The following is a 23,802-nucleotide window of genomic DNA, read 5'->3' as shown; positions in this document are numbered from 1 at the left end:
GCCTGCGGGACGGACCGCGGTCGCTCCGCGGCCGGGAGGCGCCGTGGGGGGAGCGAGCGATCCCCGAAAAGCAGAATCAGTGCGGTTGGAAAGGAGCGCATGGGATCGTCGAGTCCAACCTCTGGCCGAACACCACCGTGTCAGCCAGAACACGGCACGGGGTGCCGCGTCCGGTCTGTCCTTAAACACCTCCAGGGACTCCACCACCTCCCTGGGGGGCCCGTTCCAGTGTCTAATCACCCCTTCTGTGAAGAAATTCCTCCTTATGTCCAACATAAACCTGCTCTGGGCTCAGCTTAAGATTATGTCTTCTTGTCCTATCACTTGTTACCCGGTAGAAGAGGCCGAGCCTTGCCTGGCTACAGCCTCTTTTCAGGGAGCTGTCCAGGGCGATAAGGTCTCCATGAGTTCCTTTTCTCCAGGCTAAACACCTCCGGCTCCCTCAGCCGCCCCTCACAGGACTTGTGCTCCAGCCCCTTCCCCAGCTCTGTTTCCCTTCTCTGGACACGCTCCAGCCCCTCAATGTCCTTCCTGAATTGAGGGGCCCAGAACTGGACACAGCACTCGAGGTGTGGCCTCACCAGTGCCCAGAACAGGGGACAATCCCTGCCCTGCTCCCGCTGGCCACACTATTGCTGACACAGGCCAGGATGCCATTGGCCTTCTTGGCCACCTGGGCACATGCTGGCTCATGCTCAGCCATTGGCAACCAGCCCCCAGGTCCATTCCCAGGGGGCAGCTTTTCAGCCCCTCTTCCCCCAGCCTGTAGCACTGCAGGGCATTGTTGTGACCCAAATGCAAAACCTGGCATTTTGCCTTGTTGAACCTCACACAGTCAGTCTTGGCCCATTGATCCAGCCTGTCCAGGTCCCTCTGCAGATACTTTCAACATTTCTGCCCAACTTGTTGTCATCTGCAAATTTATTAAGGGTGCATTTGATACCCTCATCCAGGTCATCCTTAAAGATACTGACTAGGACCGGGATCAATAATGCTCTATGGGGGACACAAGCAGTGACTGGTGTTCCCCACACATGAGCCTGCCCAGGGTAGGGGCAGGGTCTGTTCAAGGACAAGTGCAATGTCAAGGCCTGGGCTGGTACAGGAGCAGAAAGCCAGAAAGCTGAAGCCTTTCCCATTACCCCCCCCTAAAAAAAAAAATTCAAAAGGCCAACTTGTCTTCACCTAAGGGAGGGCTGTTGAGGTTGGGCAGTCATGGGAAAAATCCCATGGAGCACGAGAAAATATCTTAAAAAAGAAGAAGAACAAAACGAAACCGAAAACATAAAAAAACCTCTAACCCTCTCTCTGTAGTGGTAACGTGTAGTATTGTCCACAAGGGTCCCAGGATGAGGGAAGAGACGAGAAAGTTGACTCCATGTATCAGAAAGCTTGATTTATTATTTTATGATAGATAATATATTAAAACTATACTAAAAGAACAGAAGAAGGGATTTCATCAGAAGGCTAAGCTAAGAATAGCAAAGGAATGAATAACAAAGGTTTGTCTCTAACCGAGACAGTTTGGCCAGGTGATCTGTGATGGGCCGTTAATTCCAAACACCCAGATGAGACCAATCACAGATTCCCCTGTTGCATTCCACAGCAGCAGATAAGAATTGTTTACAGTTTGTTCCTGAGGCCTCTCAGCTTCTCAGGAGGGAAAAATCCTAAGGAAAGGATTTTTCATAAAACATGTCGGTGACAGCAACGTATTGGGAATGTGGCTTCAGAACCGTGTGGTCATGATCCTGTCGGAGTCCCTGCACATACTGTATGAGACCAATGCAGAAAAGACTCTTAAAGGAGGAGAGTGGGAAGTGTGCTGTGTCCAACACAAGCCCCTCTAATATTACAGTGGTCCATAATAGCTAAGGACTCAAACAACTGGCAGCATGCTGGCACAGAGGTACATGGCAACAACTTCATGCAGATAACAAATTTTAATTTCCAATTAAAACCAATGGCCAAAAGTAATGAACAAGGTGGGTAACGGTGGTGCTTCCATGGCATTTAGCAGGATACAGGTTCGGTGTACCCCTTGGGATTATGTTGCTACACAAAATTGTACATGTGCACCCATAAGCACAAAGAGGCCTCTCACTCAAGGGTACCCAGAAGATCTAAGGGTCAAAGGATCACTCAGGGATATCCAGTCTGAAAATAGTCACTGCTGTGGGAGAGAGTGGTGAGGGGCACTCAGATCCGGGCAGTCTCCCTGGATGGAGGTCACGGTGCAGAAGTGTCTCTGCCCTGTTGGCTGGGGACCAAGGGGTTCTGCCTCTTCCCATTCCCACCTTGGGTTGTGAAAGGTTGGTTGTCCCCATGTGCCAGGGAGAAGGTGAGTGCTACTACCACACATGTGTGAAAAGAATTTTACAAACTTGTGTGAGCATGTGAATAGAAACTGATTTAGTTAAAGTTTGATTTTCAACTTTTCATCTTGTTTTTTCTCTTGAAAGAAGATAATTCAGATCACTTCAATGAAAACTTCAATTCCATAAAGCAAAATATTCTTCAAATAATGAGGCTCTGATTAGTGGTTTGGATCAACTTAAGGTAAAACAAAATGTTGCCAATTTTTCTTAAGGCAGGTTTGTGAAACCAGTGGTAAAACTCGCTCCAAAGGTTTGCAGCCTTTAAGGACTTGGTAGGCTAATATGTCTAAATGGAAAATGTCTTTCAGAGGATGCAAGGGTGAGAGGGCAGCAGTTATCTGGAAGTCTTAATTTCTCAACTGCAGGCCTGAGAGGAGAGGCTTCAATGTTTATTGTGGAATCTACCCCCTCTTAATAATCTAATAAATCAGCTAAATGACCTAGCAAATAATGATGTCACTATTATTACTGTGCAGTCCTGTAGTTCCTTATACTGTAGCAAGATCCAATTTATCACTCTTGGATCTTATTCATTACACACTACCACTGAATTACAGCTCTATCACCCCTCTCTTGACTGTGCCACACTACTTGTTATCAAGCTGTAGTACAATCCATCTCTGGATGGATTCCCAAATTCTCCTTCAGTTATGTAGTTTTTACTGTCTGCATGTTGTTTATGTGGCACACTTTCTGAGACATACTATCCCATTTTATTCCTTCCTTCACCTAACTCCATGTACATCTAGGCACTTTATCCTATATGCAGACAATTGACATACCAGCTCAAGGCTTATCCTCTTTTTTTTTTTCCTCACTATTTTTGTGCTCAGAAAGCGTCTTGCTCTCAAGTGCTTAATTATGTCATTGCCCTTGACATGTTCTTTGGACAATCTCCTGGTCTCCTGAGGTAGTCTTGTCCCTTCCACAAGGACCTGTACTCCAGCAGAACCTCCCACTCACAAATTTTAAGAGCTCTGAGGGTTGAAAACATCTGTTCTACATACTGAGGGCATGTTTGGACTTTATCACCCAGGAATGGTCAAGCAAAGCAAGTTCCAGAATACCCAGAAATTCATAATAAACAGCAGAATGGTGCTATATGAGGTACTGTACAAACAGTAAAAGAAGTACAAGTCTATTTGCTTCAAATTATGGGTAAATGAGAAACAGAAACTGCCACGTAATGAGAGGGTAAAAGACTGAAAATAAGGAAAAGTTACTTGTGATTAAAATTCAAGAAGTACTTGTCATTGGAGTAAGACATGAAAGAGGAATCACAGCTCATCTTCAGTTATTGCAAACAAATTCTGCTTCAGTCCTGAAGTATGGTACTTGGCATAGACATTAAAAAACTTAATTTATATATGCTGATTTCACACATGGTTTGACTTAATAGTTCTTAATATGATGCTGTAGATAGTCCTGGAATATATGTCCCACCAGCTCCAGCTGCACATAGAAAGTTGAAAATAATGTCATGAGGGCCTGTTGAAATTTTGAGTCATCAGAGTGTACAAGAGCACAAGCTGCATAAATCATGGAGTGGAAAAATATTTTTGTATGATGATTTAGAAATAATTACGGAGAATTATGTTGAAAGTAATGCCAAATTTCCTGCTCATTACCTCTAAGTAAGTTTCCAGAATAACATACTAAAGATGATGACATCTTATAAATGACAATTTCTGCAGATAAGAAAGCTCTGAAATATCCAGTTGACAATGTTTTCTAATATTCCTCCAGAGGATAAGCAACAGACTCCTCCTGACTTAAATCAGCTTGAGTAAATTCTCTGTACTGGTTTATTGAACAACAGTATGTAACTCCAGCAGTGTTCAGCAGCAGTGAAGAATTGCCTGTCATTACTGCATAGAAAAAACAGCGTATGCATAAGTCTGTGGAAACTTCAGAAACATTAATCGGGATAAAATTTCTTCCATCATATTTAGTGAATGCCTTAGCCATTAGTAAGGTAAAGCCACATTTCTGGTTTGGAATTCAATCTATGAGTGTGTTCTAGATGTATGTAAAATACCCACAGAATGTTCACTCAACTTTTGTTTTTGCTAACTGATGTTAATTTATATGGTATAGTAATTACAGAGTGATCCATACAGGTCCAGAGGTTCATCTGTGCACTGTGGTTGATTAAGTCTGTATGTATTGATGAGCTGCCTATATATTCATGTTACTACTTCTTTTCTCACAGTGTGTTCATAACTTTAAAATATTTTTTTTGCAATCTTTAAACTTTTTATATAATGCTCAATTTTCCTGTTCACCTATGCTATTAATTCTTATTATATGTATTGAAACATTATTTTAGCAGAGAAGTTTAGCTCCTTGTGGATTTGGAATGATATAGATTTAATAATTTCAAGTGTTTTCTCCTTCTGTAACTGTTTTCCTCTTCGTGCTATTTCACTTCTTTGGGCCTGCAGCTCCCTTGCTTGATGCAGGAGCTAGACCTCCTCTTATTCCTAGCTCTGTGTTTTCCCAGGAACAAGAGACAGCTTTTGCAAGACATCCTTTTCTGATGCACAAGCTTCCAATACCAAGTTTCAGATATCTTAATTAAAAATCAGTTAGTTTGTTAGAGAAAAAGTCATCAACATAATTAGAAAAGCAGTAAAACATTGTTTCCTCAGGCTAATACCCGCAGGCCGGCATAACCTTCTGTCATCCATTTTGTCAGCATTGGTGAAAGCATAGCAACCTCTTGATGATTTATGCATTTGCCTGTTGTTTTCTGACTTCTGCAATAGAGCTTTAGCTGCTGTCAGAGGCAGGATGCTGGGCTAGCAGGGTCTTTGTTCAGCACAGGCACTCATGTTTTGAAGGTGTTATTTTTTTGTAAACAAAGAGGACTCCTTTTGTTTGCTTGAATTGCTTGTTTACTTCTGTGTAAGTATTTCTGCTCCTGTGCTTCTCTTTATGCAAACTAAGTTCAAAGGTGAAATGCAAAATATGTCTGGAACATGCTGCTGTACTAATTTTTGTTTGTATCTCTCTTTCAGTGATTTGTCAGGCAGTAAGGTTTTGTTCAGTGTTACTGCCACTTTTTTCTACCATGTAAACTTTCAGACCTGCTTCTCCCAAACTCTTATTCATGTAGTAGGACCCTGAGTCCTTGGTTTGCTTCCTCAGCCTGACTAATCCATGTTGTTTCTGGTTTATCATTGAGACCTACTGCTCAAATATGGACAGATGAAGATGTCCTTTGTTGACACTGGTTTATGATGTTTGATACTCTGTTTCAGGTAATCATATTGGTTGTGATGCAGACCATGATCTCAGTAATGTTTGGTGAGTGCTGATTCATGTTCCAGGGAAGAAATTGGAAAACATCTGTTTCTTGGATTCACTGTCTACATGATTCTGAGTGTTCTTATTCATTAGTATCAGTAAATGGTGCTCTGATTTTTGTTAGTTGCACTGTAGAAATCCAAGATTAGGCCGTCAGAATGCTTCACCTGAAGCCTGCTCATGGTTCCTGAGCTGTGTGGGCACATTGTGAACATTGCCAAGGACAAAGGGCCTGTGCCAATCTACTTCTGTTCTTGGAAAGACAGGGCAGAGGGCACTTTTGGAAAGAGACTATTACTACACATCTCCATGGAAATCTTTAGTAAAAAGCAAAGTATTTATTTGAACTTACTGTATAGATGGTTTGGTTTTTAGCAGTTTTGGTTAGCAGGTCTGTTACTCTTTCTGCAGTAGTGTCTCTCCTTTCTTCAGTGGCAGGAGCACTGTGACAGCCTGTTCAGCTTTCCAGGGCTCTGATTGATGAAGGTGGGCAGTGGAGCCAGGCTGCTTTGCCATTCCCCTCAGGCTAGTGCCAGAAGCAATCTAATTTGCCTTTTGTTTTCAGATAACTGTGTTAATAAACACATTAATTAAATAGACACTGTTACTATTAACATAGTACATAATTTTAATTAGTAATTTTTTTTTTCCAGACATACTTTATTATTGAAATGAGTATGAGTCAACAAGAACAAGCAAGTCAGAGTTATTCACTTTCAATTTGGTATTTATTAAACTACAAAACTGGCGGCAAGTCACTTGGCTGCCTGAAAGTAAAGCAGAGGGTTCAGAGTTCTTTGATTGCCCCTTTCAGCAGGCAGGTAATTTCTCCTAGGTCCTTCACAACTGAAGTGAGTGAGATTGGAAGAGTGATGATATGGATGGAGCTCATGTATTTGAACCAGGAATCTCCAATGTACCTGGTGCAATGCCTTTGATGGAAGGTTCTTCCTGTCTTCTATGCAGACTTATGCTGGTGGCAGAATTCCTGAAGGATGTCTGTAATGCTCCCCAAGAATGCGATCATAGACAGGGAGTGTTTCTAAATTGCTTCTCACATAAGAAACTTCTTCCCTGATATCCCAACAAGTGACAGGGGTTGTCTAACACCCTTGCTGGAGTTCCTGGCTCAGGAGAGGTAGAGGCTGCCCACCCCTGTGCTGTGTGCCTGGATGGATCCTGTGGGCCTCTGGCTGAGCCACTGTGGCTGGAATAATGCAAAGGCATGAAATGGCCCTCATGAGTGCTCTTATGGCCTGGGACTGAGGCTGTATATGTCCTGAGATGTGCTTTATGAGATATTTGCAAATCTTGCTGCAATAATGTTGAAGGACAGCAGAGAATGCAGGGGGTTAATTGCAGAGCAAATGGGCATGGCAAACCCAGAGCAGTTTCAGCCAACTGGCTTTTGTGATCATTCCCTGGAGGAAATTATTCCCAGCACTATGCTTATACTTCGTCTGAGAGAGAACAATTTGCATCTGACAAAAATAGGGTAGTGATAAGACAATTAAGCAATACTAGGATTTGTCTCATTGTGCTATGACATTTAACAGTACCAAAGAACCATACAACACCCAAAGAATCAGTTGCACACAGGGTCTCTTCCAGGTACACCTGGGATCTCTCTGCAGGTCTAAACTGCAGATCTGGTCTTTCGGTCAACCTTGAATTTGCTCTCAGAAGATTATAAATATTTTATAAGATTTCAAAAGGAAGTTGGTATTGGTTTCATTTAAGTCCATGACTGTCATTAGTAGTAGGAATCAAATTTTTTTTGAGAATTCTTTTCCTCTTTTTGCAGTAGTAATATTCTATTCCTGGCAAATGCCTGTACCAGGAATATTTTCTGCAACTGAAGTGTTAGCCTAGAGTGAGGCCATGCTGAAGGCACCGGTATGTGATAGTAGCTACCACTTGGTGGCATCCACACCATACTTTATTTAGCTGAAAACTCCACAGCCAGCAGTCGGAGAAAACTTTGGGAGTACCTGGCTTGACATTCACTCCTGAAGGGTGTTTAAAATACTTAACCTTACATTGGTCTGGATTGGTCAGGGCCTGACATGCATGACCCAGTTTCTGTTTGTATTTTAATGTGGGAGTATACACATTTATTAACTTTGCAGTTGACTCAAATAATCAAAGTGATTAAACTCTATCTTGCTGCCCTTCTTTGGAAGACTGTTCAACTATTTTTTATTCACAGGAAACATGCTTAAGCTCTTGGATCCTTGGTCTTGACCTTGCTGCTTACCTTACCTGAGTTTAAAATAATGTTTGATTTTAGACAAGTCATTTAGAAGCAAAAATAGCATAGATCTGGTTAAGGGTAGAGTGTACTTAGAAAGACTTATTGAATCTTTGATTTACACTTCAAAGGAAAAATATTCAGACTCATTCTGGAAAGTGTGAAACATTGGCATTACTGAAGAATGTTTATTAGCTGATATAAGCAGCTACAGACACACTTTACCTAAATTTTGACAGTTAAATGAGACATCAGAAATATAATTCACCTGCCAAAATCTTAATTTGAAGGTTTTTGTCTGTCTCTGAAATGGCATATAGCACAACAGTCACATAAGTTTGAATCTTACGAGTACCTAACTTCAGATTTAGAGTTGCAAGCCTGTCCTGCTTGTATTTGTTGTCAAAGCACTGAGAGGAGAAGCAAACATGAGGTAAATGGTTGGACTTGACAGGTTCTTTAACCTCTTGGAGCTGAAGTTAGAAGGCTTGGGGGTTATCTCTCTTATTTTTTTTTTTTTAATTTAAAATAAATTTCATTCCTAATTTTCACTCATTGGGAGTTAGTGGAAATCAGGCACTTCCCAGTGTTTTTTATCCTTTTTTTTCCCCTACTAATAAAACCAAAATAAAATTGAAAAAATAATTCTGAACACTTGATAAATTATCATTATTAAAGATGAGATTGCTACTGCTTTTGGAGGCAATAAAAGATTTAACTATCAATTGAAACTCACTGAATTATTTTGTAGTTCTTTCATCCTAACCTGATGAATCTCCCTTTTTTCTCAGTGTCCTGTGTCAGTGTGGTGAGGGTTGGGCTTTAAATAAAGCACTCATGATTCTATTCAGTTAATTTTCAGTTTTATTAAGCAGAATAAAGCAATAATCTGAACTAATTTCTTCTTGAAAATTTGTTAATCCCAGGAGGATACGTGACACTGTTCCATGTTTCAAACAGAATAACCAGTGTTGTTATCAAATAACTGAATTTGGAGAACACTTCAAAATTCTCACTACCTCCTAGTTCCTCACATCCCTCTAGTCCTTTGCTCTTCATTGTTGTTAGGTGCATTTTTAAAATTACAGCAAGAAGGCCTGTATTGAAGTAAACTAAAGTGCATGTGTCAGTCTACTTCTAGAGGGCAGCAAATGACTGTGTTTTAGCCACAAGAGAAACAAGAAGTCACAGTTCTGCCAGCAAAACCAAAGGCACAATCCAGCATCTTGTAGTCAATAGGAAAACTTCCTGTTGTCTTTGATGGGAGTAGGGTCTGGCCCCTGGTGCTTTCCTTGCTTTCTTCCCACCCCACTTTTTTCAATGGATAAATAGTGTGCTTAAAATGCATTAGACCCCTGTTATAAGTTGTAAGTTTTTTAAACTATGAACTATGGATGCAAACGTTATGGTTTTTTATTAACATTCTGAGGCTACAGATCATCGGGTATAAAAAGTACATGACACAAATGTAATAGTATTTATATAAATATGAACTCATTGGGTTTTTTTATCTGTTTTGTTTTGTGGTATTTAAAGGAATGTGAATGAATTCTTTGCTCTGTCCACACATGGTAGAAAACATGGGGGAGTGCCCTTCTTTTGGAAAAAAAACCCACCACTGGTAAATTCACAAGTGTTGCTTAATACAATCAAAAGAAAGAAAGAAATATTGTAAATAAAATATTTATTTTAAATGTATTTCACCTTTTTATTTACATAGGTCTACATAGCGTAGGTTTTTCTATAGCCCTCCTTATCACTGGTATCTTCACAAAAGCTTATACCAATATAGTGTAATCTAAATGGTGATGAATTGACTAAACATCTCATAACTACTATATTTTTCTCAGTTGGTGATCTATCTCCACAGAAGCTGTTCTAACTTTGTAGCCCCCAGGATCCTTTCCTCTTCCTTTTTTTTTTTTTTTTCCCCAGAAAACATACACAGTTCCTTTTCAAAATTTCATTAGTTGAATTTGTGCAGAGCTAGAAGAATGGGAACAGGTCAGATAATAACTTCTTTAGACAGCCTGTTTTGACTCTTTATCTCTTTGGCTCTTTGCTTAGAATGAGCTGAAATCTTGTGCTCCCCATACCTTGGGGACAACCTGGCTCCAGATACAAGGCGATGAAATTGTTGAGCTTCTCTAAGGTGTGGTTTATTTCTCATGACTACCTATGATTGTAGAAGACTGAAGGCAGCCCCAGTTCAGTACATTCTGCTAATGCAAACTCTGTGTTGCTGGCTGGGAACACGGGTTGTATATCCTCTAACCTAGAGGGCATTTTTACCAAGTATCAAATATCAGAAATAGCAGTGTAACAGAATCGGGCTCTGGCTGTCATCCTGTCAGTGCTATGCAGGTCAGAAAAGGGGATTGTTCCAGTAGAGATGGAGAAACTCTCTTTCAGCTGTGAAACATCCCAGAGCATTAGATCAGATGACTCTGGTTGAGGGAGAACAACCGTGGATTTTGTTTGCTTCACTCTTGCCACTGGTGACCTTTCTGGGGAGAGTTGGTTCCCTCAAGGGTGCTCAGAGTCCAGAGCTGTGGCAGGAGGATGTGTATGATAAAACACTTCTCTTCTGGAGTCCAGTGAAACCTGCAGCTATTGTTTTTTCTCTCAGAGATAGCCCTTACTTCTTTCACTAGGGAATGATTCTGGTGGCAATTCTGGTGCAAATCAAGTCTCTTTTCAGTTGCATTTTAAAACATTGCACTGGGACTGCTTTTCCAGGTCTGCATTAGTTTTTGCTCTGTTTCTAGTGCTGGTCCTGGGTATCTGTGTCTGAAACCATTTACAGTTCTGATTCAATTTTCTAATAGAAAAATCTAAAGAGTGACTCACACCAGAGTTTCGATTTTTCTTTTCAATGGTTATGAATAAAACATAGCATAAAGGAAAAAAAAGCTTTTGTTGTCTACTTCTGAGGGTACAAAGGAAACATAGAATATTCTGTGTGACTTAGTGCCTGAAAAAAATCACAGCAAGGCTTCTAGAAAAGTCAAGAGGTGAAATACTTTAGCTAGATATGTTATCTTTGAGATGCCTCAAACAGTTCGCTGTAGAATTTTGCACCCATAAAAAGACAGGGTTTGTTCTCCAAAGTTTAGGTCTAGGTTTTGGCAGTTTGCATATCTAGAAATGATGATGTTAGCAGTCACATACTTGTTTCTCAGAATAGAGTAGTTATTCATTACTCATTTCTGAAATATTTGCACAGATACTGGCCCACAGCATACTGCAGTTAAGGCTACTAAGTGTATTACTTCTTGCCTGCTGACTTCTCCAGCATATGGTACTTTATTTTGTTGGCCACAGAAAAGCTCTATAGCCTTGCAGTAGCTTTGAGTGTGGTTCATGGCTTTCAACTTTAATTATGCTTAATAACATAATACATATACAGCAAATAACATTTCCCATATTAAAGTGTGGTTCTACTCTGAAATGTGATGATTTAAAGATAATTCAACAAATAAGTTCCTTGTGCTAGTCAAATCATAACTTACTACTAAACCAAATAAATTTCCATATCTGCCTTTCCCTTATGTAGTGGGGTTGTTTCTGGCCAGACTCCAGGCACCCACCAAAGCCTCTCTATCCCTCCCCTCCACAGCTGGACAGGGGAGAGAAAATATAACGAAGGATTCATGAGCTGAGATAAGGACTGGAAGAGATCACTCACCAAATACCAACATAAGCAAAACAGGCTTGAATTAGAGAAAGCAATTGAATTTATTACTAAAAAAATCAGACAAGCATAATGGGAAGTAAAATAAGACCTTAAAAACACCTTCCCCTCATCTGCTCCCTCTTTACCAGCTCTGTCTCCTCCCCACAGCAGTGCAGGGAGACAGGGAGTGGGGCTTGTGGTCAGTTCATCGTGGTTTCTCCTGCTGCTCAGGGAAAGGAGCTCTTCCCCTGTTCTTCTGTGGGGTCCCTCCCATGGGAGACAGTTCTCCATGAACTTCTCTGATGTGGCTCCATCTCAGGAACAGCAGGTCTCCGTAAGCTGCTGCAATGTGAGTCCATCCCATAGTCAGGTCCCCTCAAACTGCTGCAGTGTGGGTCACTCACTCACGGGGTGCAGTCCTTCAAGGACAGGCTGCTCCAGTGTAGGCGTCTCTCTCCACATGCCCACAGGGTTACAGCCTCCTCTAGGCATCCACTCTCTCTGGCATGGGTCTTCTCCATGGATTGCAGGTGGATTCTGCACCCCCATGGACCTCCATGGGCTGCAGGGGCACAGCTTCACCATGGTCTTCCCCATGGTCTGCAGGGGAATCCCAGCTCCAGTGCTGGGCATCTCCTCCCCCTCCTTCTTCACTGAGCTTGGTGTCTGCAGAGTTGTTCCTGTCACATTCTCACCCCACTCTTCTCTGGCCTCAATTACAACTGTGCAATAATTTGGTAGGTTTTTTCTTCTTAAACATGTTATTGAAGAGGGATTACCACCATTTCTAGTTGGCCCAGCCTTGGCCAGTGGCACATGCACCTTTGGAGCTACCAGGGACTGGCTCTGATGGACAAAGAGGAAACTTTTAGCAGCTTCTCATAGAAGCTGCCCCTGTAGGTCCCTGGCTACCAAAGCTTGGCCATGCAAACCAAATATACCATAGCAGGGCAGAACCAGCAGAGTCGATGCCCATGCTGGTATTCCACCCTTCAACCTCCATGCAGAAATGCATCTGGTGTATTCAAGGGTGAGTCTACTGCCCTGTGGCAGCTCTGTGAACTCTTCCCTTATTATAAAGATACCCTTTAGGATCTCTACCCAGCTGAATTTTTTATACAGTTATTATTGGTTAAGCTATCAGAAAAGTCTTGAATAGAACTCAGTAAATGACTCAATCTTTTGTTCACATTTCAGCAAGGACATCAATGAGAATCAATAAAAATAATTTAAAAATCTACGGATTGCTGTCACTTTTTTCTTTTTCATGCTGTAGAGAGATGATTATGCTGAGGTAGGGCTTTTCTTTTGTTTTGCTTTCTTTAATTTAGACTAGAGGATTTTGTTGTCAGCCCTTTTAAACTAGCCATGCTTTCATTTTGATGCAGAAGACAAGTAAGCCAGCTTGACAGGCACAAGCTCAAACACAAAGCGATCAGGAAGTTAAGGACTGAGATAACAAAAGAAAAGTTGAGACAGCTTAGAGCTGTCAATACATTCTTAGTATATATCTAACCTTATATGAGTGCATAAATATGCTGTGGGCACAAGACACAGCAGGGCTGTGTGCTGCCCTTGGAGCTGGAGGTCCAGGAAGGGATGGGGAGGTTGGTGCTGGCTCCGAGAGCCATGCAGGTACAGTGTGTGCTGGCTGTGGGCTGATGGATGTGAGCTGGTGTCTCTGCACAGCAGTGAGCTGTGCACAGGCCAGCTCACCTGGAGCTCCCTGCAACAGGCTCCCTTCTTTGCACATGAAATGGCTTAATTTTCCTACAGAGAAATGGTTATGAACAGTTCCTAGTTTTTTGCACAAAGCTGATAAAAACCAGGAATTTTGTCCTTTTACTTTAATAAGTATGACCACCTTTACAAGCCAATAAAAACTCCAAACCACCTCAGACTGACAGCAGTGAAATAAGCAAAATAAGCCTTTGATGCTGCTTTGAATTTCCAAAAAAATGCATCCAATATCTTACTGTGGAGGCAGTCTGTACAGTAACATGAACTGCAATAAACTCATCCCATTACATGCTGAAGTTTCCTGTACACACACACACACACATACACACACAAAAGTAAAGCCTTTAACTTAATGAGAAAGTAATTGAAAATGGAGATTTTTTAAAAATCTTAATTACATTGAAAATAACTTTATTTTAAAAGGTGTACCAGCTTTCATTTCAAATTCTAGAAATGGTGACATTGGATGCAGAATTCATGCTACACTTTTTCTACATCTTCCTCTGTATAAGTTTCTGGTTTGTTATATGGGTAAGGTAAAAGCTGATTTGAAAAGTAACACTAAGCAGGGCAACTGTTGCTTAGACTGTTTCAGAGATCAAGGCATCCCAGGGAAACGAAGTCTTTTGGCAAAACCTAAACTCAAAGCTAAGAAGAAAATGCCATACCCTAAAAATAATTTCATAAAAGATTTTCCTTGTGTCTCTAGCCAAGGCTGCAATTAAGTCCACACAGAAAAAAGATAAATCATTTATCATTTTTGTCCTTTAAAAAGTTGCATTAACCCTGTCCTCTCTGCAGTTTTAAGCTTTGACCAGAAACTGGCACTCAAGAATACCCCTGGAAAGGTGTGCTAATGGCTTTGTGAATAGGGATGTTCTCTGCAGAGGTTCAGCTAGTGCTTGCCACAAGGCTTGGAAATGTAGTGCCAAGGGCTGTTCTGACTGGGCCTGGCCACCCCGAGGTCGCGTTCCTCCCGTGGAGTTTGTCATCCTGGCTGCACAGCTGGCAGCTAGGGAGCACTTTGGCAAGTCACCTTCTTGCTGTGATACTGAATGTTCAACCCTTAACATGTTCCAGGTGGAGAGGAGAAATGGGATGCTTGGTTCAGTGAAGACAATAATGGAATGTGCCTCTTCAGACTTGCTGTAGCTTATGCAGAAATTTTGCAGCTGATCACAGTGGATTGCCAGATAAAAGGCAAAAGCAGGTCTGAAAAGTTTCAGTACGGCTTCAAATAAAACACACAGAATTTTTTTCTAACATCTATAAAAATAAAATTCCTTAAGAGTGAACAAAAATGCACAATAGAATTTATGCCCACCTCCAAAGCTTAAGTAATGACAATGACAAATTAGTGTTGTTTTCTAAGGTTCTCTTTGATAAAATGACAGAAGATATTGCATCTGTTAACAATATATTATATTCTTTTTTTCATTTCAGAAAATGAAGAATTTGAAACAGGCATGTGTTTATTTTGGACTCAAGTAATGGAAATATTAAAATGTTTCCCAAAATTGTTTTTAGCTACACAGTTTAAAGCAGGATCATCCACCATATGCGCGATTATTTTCAAGACATTAATAATACCCCATTACAAGTGTCTCCAGCTCGTAGAGACTCCAGCTTTGAACTTTGATAATGCATCATCATGATGTTGTATCATTTGTAACAGATAATGCTGAAGGAGAGTGCATACAACTTAATGAAAAATGGAAAATTTATTTGTTTTCAACTAATTGTATAGTTCCTCTACTACATAATACATAATAAGCGTAATAGCTACGTTATTATTTCTTCTTGAGGTTGTGTGTAGACACTGTATCCTGTCTGTCAAAGAGTTTAAAAATTACAAGGGAGATTTAATGTTGTCAGCCTTGAAGATGAGAAAATAATGAAGCATGTCCTCACAAGGTGGTTAATTCTATATTGTTCATTTGAAAGAACCTTAAAATGTTCTTTATCTCATATAAATTACTGTTAGGTATGAACTGCACAACTGCAATTTTGTATTCTACCAGGAAAATGAAAATATAGAAAACACAGAAATATTTCCAGTGACAGTTTACAATGTGCTAGAAGATTTCTATGGATACACTTTTAAAATTAAAACAGTTTGGGTTTGTGTGTGCTGAAGCTTAAAACATAATTTGTTAATTGAATGGTGAATTACAACAAAAAGCTTGTGACAAATTTTGGCCATAGGCATTTGTACATAAAGCATGCTTCATGGAAAAAGAGGAGAAAATGGAAAGTGACGGTGAAAAAAATTCTGGTAATTTAGTAAATTAGAAGCATGGTTGGAAAACTAGCATGTCTGAGGGATTCAGTTGAGTGTTTGGTCTTGTTTTGGAAGTTAGAAAGTCCCTTCTAATCTCTAGTATGGCAGCAGGATGATATATTCCTGGTGCAGACATACTTGGGAAGAGTTTGCAGAAATTTGCTGAAGACTGATTGTGCTAAAGGTGAATGTCAATTAAATTTATTTTGGTTTTATATGCAAAAAGGTCTAAGAAATTATTAGAAAACCAAAACAGAGTGAACGGTATTACAAATGTTAAATATAATTTAAATAATGACTTTTTTTCATTTATTGTTAATTTAACCTTTTATTTCTTAGTAATAGGAATGCATACTTAACAGGAAAGTGAATGATATGCTAAAAATAACTGTATTTTTATAATATTTTCTTTAAAGTGAAGTATTATTCCTTATATTTTAAAAGAGCTAATACTGGTTTAATCAGTTGGGTGGGGTTTTTTTAAGCATCTCTGTTCACAAGTTCTTGTTTTTCCTTCTAAAAATTCAATATCTTATTTCAGGGTAACAGCAAATAAAAGTAGAGAGGATACTTACTTGAATAGTTAAATTATAGTAAACTACACTGGTTGCACTGGTTCTACACTTCTACTAGAGAAAATGTAAACAGAACTAAGCAGGATTTTCTCTTCTGTCAACCTTGTGCTCTCTGAGTAGGAGCTTGATATTTTTACTCTGGTTTTGAATTAAACTAACTGCCTGTTTCATCACCTCACTTGGTTTGTTGGGGGCACATTTTTTTGTTCTATTTTGAAATTGCAGCTATATGACTTCTTACAGATATTTGTCTTTGTGGATGGAAGGCAACTTCGATGAGAAGGTGCAATGAAGTGCTCGTGAGTTGGGCTGTAATGGAGCAAGGGGCTTAGATAGGAAAGAGAGGTTAAAGTCTTAGCTGGATGTTGAGGTCTGGAGGCATTGGAGAGTTCCAGTAAACAGCTTGGTCCTTGGCAAGCTAAGGCTGGGAAACTTCCACCAGTTGCCTTTCAGTCAACTCCTTTTTGTCTCCTGCTCCATAGGCAATCAGTTGCCACCTTTCTGAGAAGGTTTGTTAAGGTGTTAGGCTGCAGCCCCAGCTGGCCAGGGATGCAGCAGGAGAGCTCTGTCCAGCTGTGTCCAGCTGTGTCCAGCAGCTTGTGGGCGTCCTCTTGGTTCCTTCAAGTCCCCTGGCTAGGCCTCAGAGTGTTGCACCTCCTGAGCATTGGCTTTGTGCAGGGATGACCTTCCAGAGGAGAGGTGCCGCTGTGAATGTTGTTCTCACTGGTTACAAGTTGTCTGTGCTGGCACAAATTGAAGTCAAGACCTCATGGGCAGCCGCTGGCTTTGCATCACCTGAGTGAAGTACAGGGTATGCATGCTGGGTAGCAAAAGAAGGCTGATGGTTGAAATTACAGTGGAAAGCATGCACAAAAATTTATCCGGCTCCTGGGAACTCTTTTGAAGGCAACAGGGTGAAGGATAACTTCGAAATTGAAAACTGACATTTTGCTTTTCATTGAGTTTCTGGTGTATCACTGGTGTCGGTCACAGTTTTGCAGCGGTGAGAAGGTGTGACCAGAGACCCCAAACCTGGGACTGGGCATCCTACAGAGGCACACAGGTCCTCTGAGCTGTGGTGTCTGTAGCAGGCTTTAAAGTTGGCAGGAAACCCCCACGGCTTTTATGAGATGCAGGTAGAGCAGCAAGCCTGGTTGCTACTAGTGACAGAATCAGGCCTTTATGTGGTTAATAATATGCTCTGTGCAGCTTTAGTAATCAGTTGAGAGAAATTTTGGCTTCTTTTGAAAAATCAAAGTGATCATTAACTTACACTGAGCTGACACCAGAAATGAGTCAGAAAGGATCTTGATCTGAAAGCTTCCCTGTAGGGCACATACATGCATCCTCAAGCTTTTCTCTTCTTTCTCTGGGAGGGCTTGCCCTCATCCAGTTCATAACTCTTTGACTTTCTGCCTGCTATTGGTAACTTCTGAAAAGTTGCCAAGGGGCAGAATTATCTGATTCACAGGAACATTTGCACGTTCTCCAAAAACCCATTTTATTTCTCAATAAGAGATTTTTGTGAAATCTCATAGGAGAGTGATCATCATTTCCTGCTCAGACCATGGGGAAAGAGGCAATTGAAGCACTTAGCCTGTCTATAATCATGATTTGTCATACTATCTGGAATTTTTTGTTGAAGTGAATGAATGGAGCAATACTGAATAAACAAAAATTTGAGGATAGGGCTATCGAATCTGGACTGATCTATTTATGTTCACACTTCATAGACTTTAACTGGTATGCTAGGCTAATATTTGCTTCCCCACGTTTCTACAGGATTGTTGTATGTAGTAATAACCCAGGCCAAGGGCCGAAAAAATTATGAGGCCATTTTTGCAGTGGAAATTATTTTGCTGCAATGATTGTTGACAAAAAGGAGAGCAAAATGGATGAAATAAATTGCTGGTTTCTCCCATAAATGCGAGAGTGTTACTTCTTCTAACATCATCAGGAGCTGTAATGAACAAAAGTTACATTTGAAGACCCTCCTAGGTTTCCAGAAAAAACTCTGGGGGACGAGAGGAGGGATAGTTCATGGTTCATGCTTCTCTCCGTATTTGACCTGTGAAATATTTGAGGGAAAAATTAACTTTGCAGGCAATCTGAAAATAAATCATAGGAAGGCAAGACTTCACCTTTTATTTTAGTTTGTGAGCTGTCAGAACCAGATTTTTGATGCTTCCTGTGTAAATGGCCTCTCAACTTCCTGAGAAGGGATAGTCTACAGTTCACTGTCTCATTTCCTTGGAAGGAAGAACCTGAGTCTTATCACCACGTGAGAGCTTCTCTCTTCACAGCCTCCTGGTTGTCAGCATCTGTGAGCAGATGTCAGGGGCTCTCCCCAGGGTGGGCAGGCTTACTGCTCCTGTCCTTTCACAAGAGGATACTTCCTGACACTGTGTTTCTGCATGTGTGTGCACATGCCTCGTCTCTAGACCCTCTCCAGAGCTATTAAAAAGCAGTTACACAAAGTTCTCCAGCTGAGACCAAACGGATCTGTTGCTGAATAGAATTCCTTAGCATTTCTTTCACAGACAGAAAGAGAGGAACAAGTTAAGGGCAAATACAGACAACAGCAATTTTGCAGATTAATTAGCTCTACAGCCCTAAAGCTAAAAATATCCATCTTGTTTTGAATCTTTTGTATCTTTGTGTAATCTTTTATGGGAGTGATAATCTACTCACTGTCTAGTTTCTGGGGTTTTAGAGGTTTATTATTTGCCGAGACCTTTTTTTGAGACCAGTTCCTCCAGCAGAAACCTGTTTGGCTGCTAAACAGTGTAAAGTTTTGGTTGTTACGATAAAGGGACAAGGTGCTAGGCTGTCCCCAGCTGGAAAGGGTGGTTGCTCTTGGGAACCATTCAAGTAAGTCTGCACGATCTAGGAGAGACTGAGCAATTTTTAGTAACTGGCTGAACATTAAATCCTCCTGTAGCAACCCACTGCCCTCATTCTTCTGGTTCTGGTCTTCAATTTCTGATGTAAATTTATTCATGGCCATTTGCGTTGGTGTTTTGCTTTGATTTATGTAGCTCTTTCCAGCCCTGATGTTGCTCCTTTTATATTCCTAGAGAGAAATTGTATCTCATCTGAGACTTGCTTTTGCTGGGTTAATAACCTGAGCTCTTTGACTCTTCCTCCTCCCCCCACCCCCACCCTGCCCCCCAATAATTCTTTTAGATCATTGCAGCATTTCCCCCCCCCTTTTTTTTTTTTTTTGTGGAAATTGGTCTCCAGGCTGATGAACAGCATTCCAAATTAGAATTTACTGTTGACAGTACTGCCAATGGCAGTAATGACAATCCTCTTTTTGCATTACCCTGTTAATCCTAAATTGCATGATTTGCCATGCCAAAATCACCTCCAGTGTTGATACCTTTGCTTGGGATCAACCACATAACCAGTTAAAAAAAACCTTTTTTTTTTTTAATATCTGGGTATTAGTAAACCAACTGGTAATAAAAATTGTTGATATTAGCCCCAAAGTGAAGTAATTCAGATAGAATACTATACCTGCTATTCTCATTCCTGCTTATCAGGCCTGCAGGATGCTCAAGAGTATTACGGGCACGTCATAATAAAATAAAAGAATTATTCAAAATGTGACACTATGTAATGATATCAAAATTGAAAGAGGGTAGTCTTACATTAGATATTAGGAAGAAATTCTTTACTGTGAGGGTGGTGAAGCACTGGAACAGGTTGCCCAGGAAAGTTGTGGATGCCCCATCCCTGGAGGTGTTCAAGGCCAGGCTTGATGGAGCTCTGAGTAACCTGGTTGAGTGGAAGGTGTCCCTGCCAGTGGCAGAAGGGTTGGAACTAGGAGATCTTTAAGGTCCTTTCCAATCCAAACCATCCTATGAATTTATGACTGAGGCTGAGGTAAGTAAATGAGCTTGCAGTGTAGCTCAGAAAGAGCTACATGGCATGATGGGATTTTTAATTTTTAATTTTTAATTTCATCACTAAACCAAGTAGAATTTTTTATTAATGTGAAGCAGCAAACATAGCTGACAGAATGTTGGAAATCATGAGAAAGGGTATCCAGAATAAGGCAGGGGATCCTGAATGCCATTTTGGTCTCTGCATATCAAGGACAGTGTGGAAAAGGTACAAAGACAGATAAGATGATTAAGAGGATGGAGCAGTTTCCTTATGAGGAGAAACTATAAAGGCTGATACACTTCAAACAGTAGACAAGAGGGCTGGAGTTGCAGTGTGATTAAACATTTGGAAATTGTGGAGATATTGGATAAGCTGAAAACAGAATGGCTTTTTAACAAATTTCTGGATATTAGTTATAGAGGGAGCTTGGTGAAGCCAGTAGAGGACAGGTTTAAAACATGAAACAATACTCTTTTTACCTCAAAGACAGGTAATTGCTGGATTTAGCTACTACAGAAGTCTGCACACAGTGTACACAGTGTCAGCAGGCTCAAAATAGATTAGTTTGTGGACATCAGGTCCAATTAGATCAAATTACTTAGAGCCATATACACTCAAATTGTGAACAGCTCCAAATACAGAGGATCCCTAACTTCTCAGGGCTCCCTGGACCACTGCTGACCACCCTTGCAGTGAAAGAGTCTTTAATGGAAATGTTGCACGTTTCAGCTTGTGTCTGTTGCCTCTGCTTGCATCACTGTGCACCTCTGAGAAGAGAGTGACTTCATCTTCTCAGTACTCTTCCATCAGGTAGCTGAAGACAGCAGAAGGATTCTCCACTGAGCCTTCTTCCTGCAGGTAGAACAAATTCAGGTTTCTCATCCTGTCTTTGTACCAGCTCCCAGCCATACTGATGACTCTTTATTGGTCTTGCTGCAGAGTGTCCATGTTTTTCCATTGTTTATTTCAAAGAAATGTGTTAATTTGAAGCAATAGCATTTTGAATGGATACCATCCTTTTTAAAACACTTATAAAACTCATCGTAAGGAGTTTTTAAATCTGGAGAGACACTAATATCATGCTCATCCCCAGCACTGAAGTATATGACATCTGGTCACTGATATTGCTGATCCTACAATTTAGGTTTTCAACTTGAGAGTGCTATAAACCTCCAAATATTCAAAGTGACATTTGCAAAAATATTCTTCTTCCACCTTCTAGAAATAATATCATAAACATTGTCAAAATTAATTAAGTTTAAAGGGCAGGAAGGTCTAATCTCTGCATAAGGGACAGGATGAAAGCCACATACTCCAGAATTTTGATTATAATTCCTCAGTTAAGCTGGCTGTTCCAGTAACGGTAAAGTTCCAGGTATTATCTGCATCTCCTGTAGAGACTTTTCTCCTTTTACTTGTGAGGTTAAAATTTTGTAGCTTGAACAATGAAATGAACAATACTTCTGGCGTTAAGGCTGCAATAATGATGGTGCAGTCATTCCACTGAAGAAAAAAAACATTTAATTGTCCTATGAAATTTCAGAGCCAAATGTAGTTCCTAAGGTGCATATCTGTATTGTACATAGCTAAAAGAATGTAGCAGCTTACAGATCTCCCTCCCTGCAAACCAGCAATAAAAGTCAGATATCTGCTATGTATTGATTTACTCCACTGCTCCTAGACTGAATTGGGTAATAGCTTGCCATTAGCTCGCAGTTCATCATCTTGTGGCATCTAATCAATAGATCAAGTGGTAGCTGCACTTAATCTTATTTCTACATATCAATGCACAGATCAGCACAGACTTTTGTTTGTTTCTCTTCATCCTCTTCAAGACTGATCCAGGAATTCCCATTCTTGATGGCAGCATGGATCAAAAAACCTACTGGATTCCCTCCTTTCCCTTCTGTAATTTCCCCATAACCAGACTTGAGCAGTTCACATCACTATCTAAACTCAAACTTAATCTTAATCTAAATTTAGACATTCAATCTTCTCTTTCTTCCATCCTTTCCATCTTTACACATTTCAGGCATATCATCAGCTCTTTCTGTACGTCACTGGCACTTGGTTTCCTCTGCTCAGCTCTTTCCTGGAGCCCCCTTTGCAGTCCTCTCTCTTACAGTTTCCCACAAACATTTACTTGGGCAGTTTGTTTGTCCTTTCTTTCATGAAAACAGCCGGCATTCTCTTATAATAATTTTTGTTCTGTGCTGCTTTTTGATGTTCCTGACTTTCTGGTTGAGATACCTGTATAAGACTTAATCCACAGAATCATAGAATCATAGAATGATTTGGGTTAGAAGGTACCTTAAAGATCATCTGGTTGATCATGGGCAGGGACACCTTCCTCTAGACCAGGTTGCTCTGAGCTCCCAAACCTGGCCTTCAACATTTTCAGGGATGGCACATCCACAGCTTCTCTGGTCAGCCTCACCTCACTCACAGTAATGGATTTTCATGGAACAGATCCTCCTAGAAGCTGTGCTAAGGCACACGGAGAACAGGGAAGTGACTTGAGACATCCAGCAAAGCTTCACCAGGGGCAAGTCCTGCCTGATCAAACTACTGGCCTTCTATGATGGAGTGACTACATCAGTGCAAAAGGGGAGGGTCACAGATGTCATTTATCTGGATGTCTGTAAAACCATTGACACAGTCCCCGCAACATCCTTCTCTCTAAACTGCTTTGGTGGGTGGACTGTTTGGTGAACGGGGAAGTGGTCAAAGAGTCACATACAAAGGGTAGTGATCAGCAGCTCAAATTCCAGTGGATATCAGTGACAAGTGGTGACCCTCAGGAGACCATATTAGGAAAAGTGTTATTTAATATCATTGTTAATGACATAGATGAAGGGATTGAGTGTAGCCTCAGCAAATTTGCAAATGACCAAGCTGAGTGGTGCAGTTGACACACCTGAAGGAGGGGATGCTGTCCAGAGGGACCTGGACAAGCTCAACAAGTGGGCCTATGGGAATCTCATGAAGTCTAACAAGACTAGGAGCAAGGTTCTAGGGATGGACAGGTGGAGAGCAGCCCTGCTGAGAAGGACTTGAGGTTGCTGGTGGGTGAGAGGCTGCTTGTACCTGGCAATGTTCTCTTGCAGCCTAGAAAGGCAAACGTGTCCTGGGCTGCAGCAGAAGAGGTGTGTACATGAGGTCGAGAGAGGGGATGCTACCCCTCTACCCTCTGCTGTGAGACCTCACCTTGAGTGCTGCATCCACCTCTGGGTCCCAGCACAGGAAAGACATCAATCTGTTGGAGCAAGTCCAGAGGAGGCCACCAAGATGATTGGAGGGATGGAGCACCTCTCCTATGAGGAAAGGCTGAGAGAATTAGGATATTTCAGCCTGGATAAGTGACAGCTTCAAGCTGACTTGATCCCAGCCTTTTAGTACTTGAAGGAAGCCTACAAGAAAGACAGAGAGGGACTTTTAACAAGAGCATGTAGTGTAGGACAAAGGGGAATATCTCATATGGTCCAATAATTTTGTTTATTTTTCTAATGTCGTGTGTAAATGAATTGGTGTGTGTGGTACAGCAGCATCCCTGCAGCCACAGTCCCCTGAAGGTTCAGGTTGTGGGTAGCTCTGACTCATGTGTTCTGGCTTTCACTCCGGGGAAAACAGGCTCCTTCAGGGTGGAGGAGCTGGTGTGTGTGCCTGCCTTTTGCCAAGGTCCAGATTTCTGGAGTGCATAT

The sequence above is a fragment of the Haemorhous mexicanus genome, chromosome 1 (genome assembly GCF_027477595.1).
Source record: "Haemorhous mexicanus isolate bHaeMex1 chromosome 1, bHaeMex1.pri, whole genome shotgun sequence".
NCBI classification, from domain to species: Eukaryota; Metazoa; Chordata; class Aves; order Passeriformes; family Fringillidae; genus Haemorhous; species Haemorhous mexicanus.
This window is presented reverse-complemented; position numbering follows the sequence as displayed.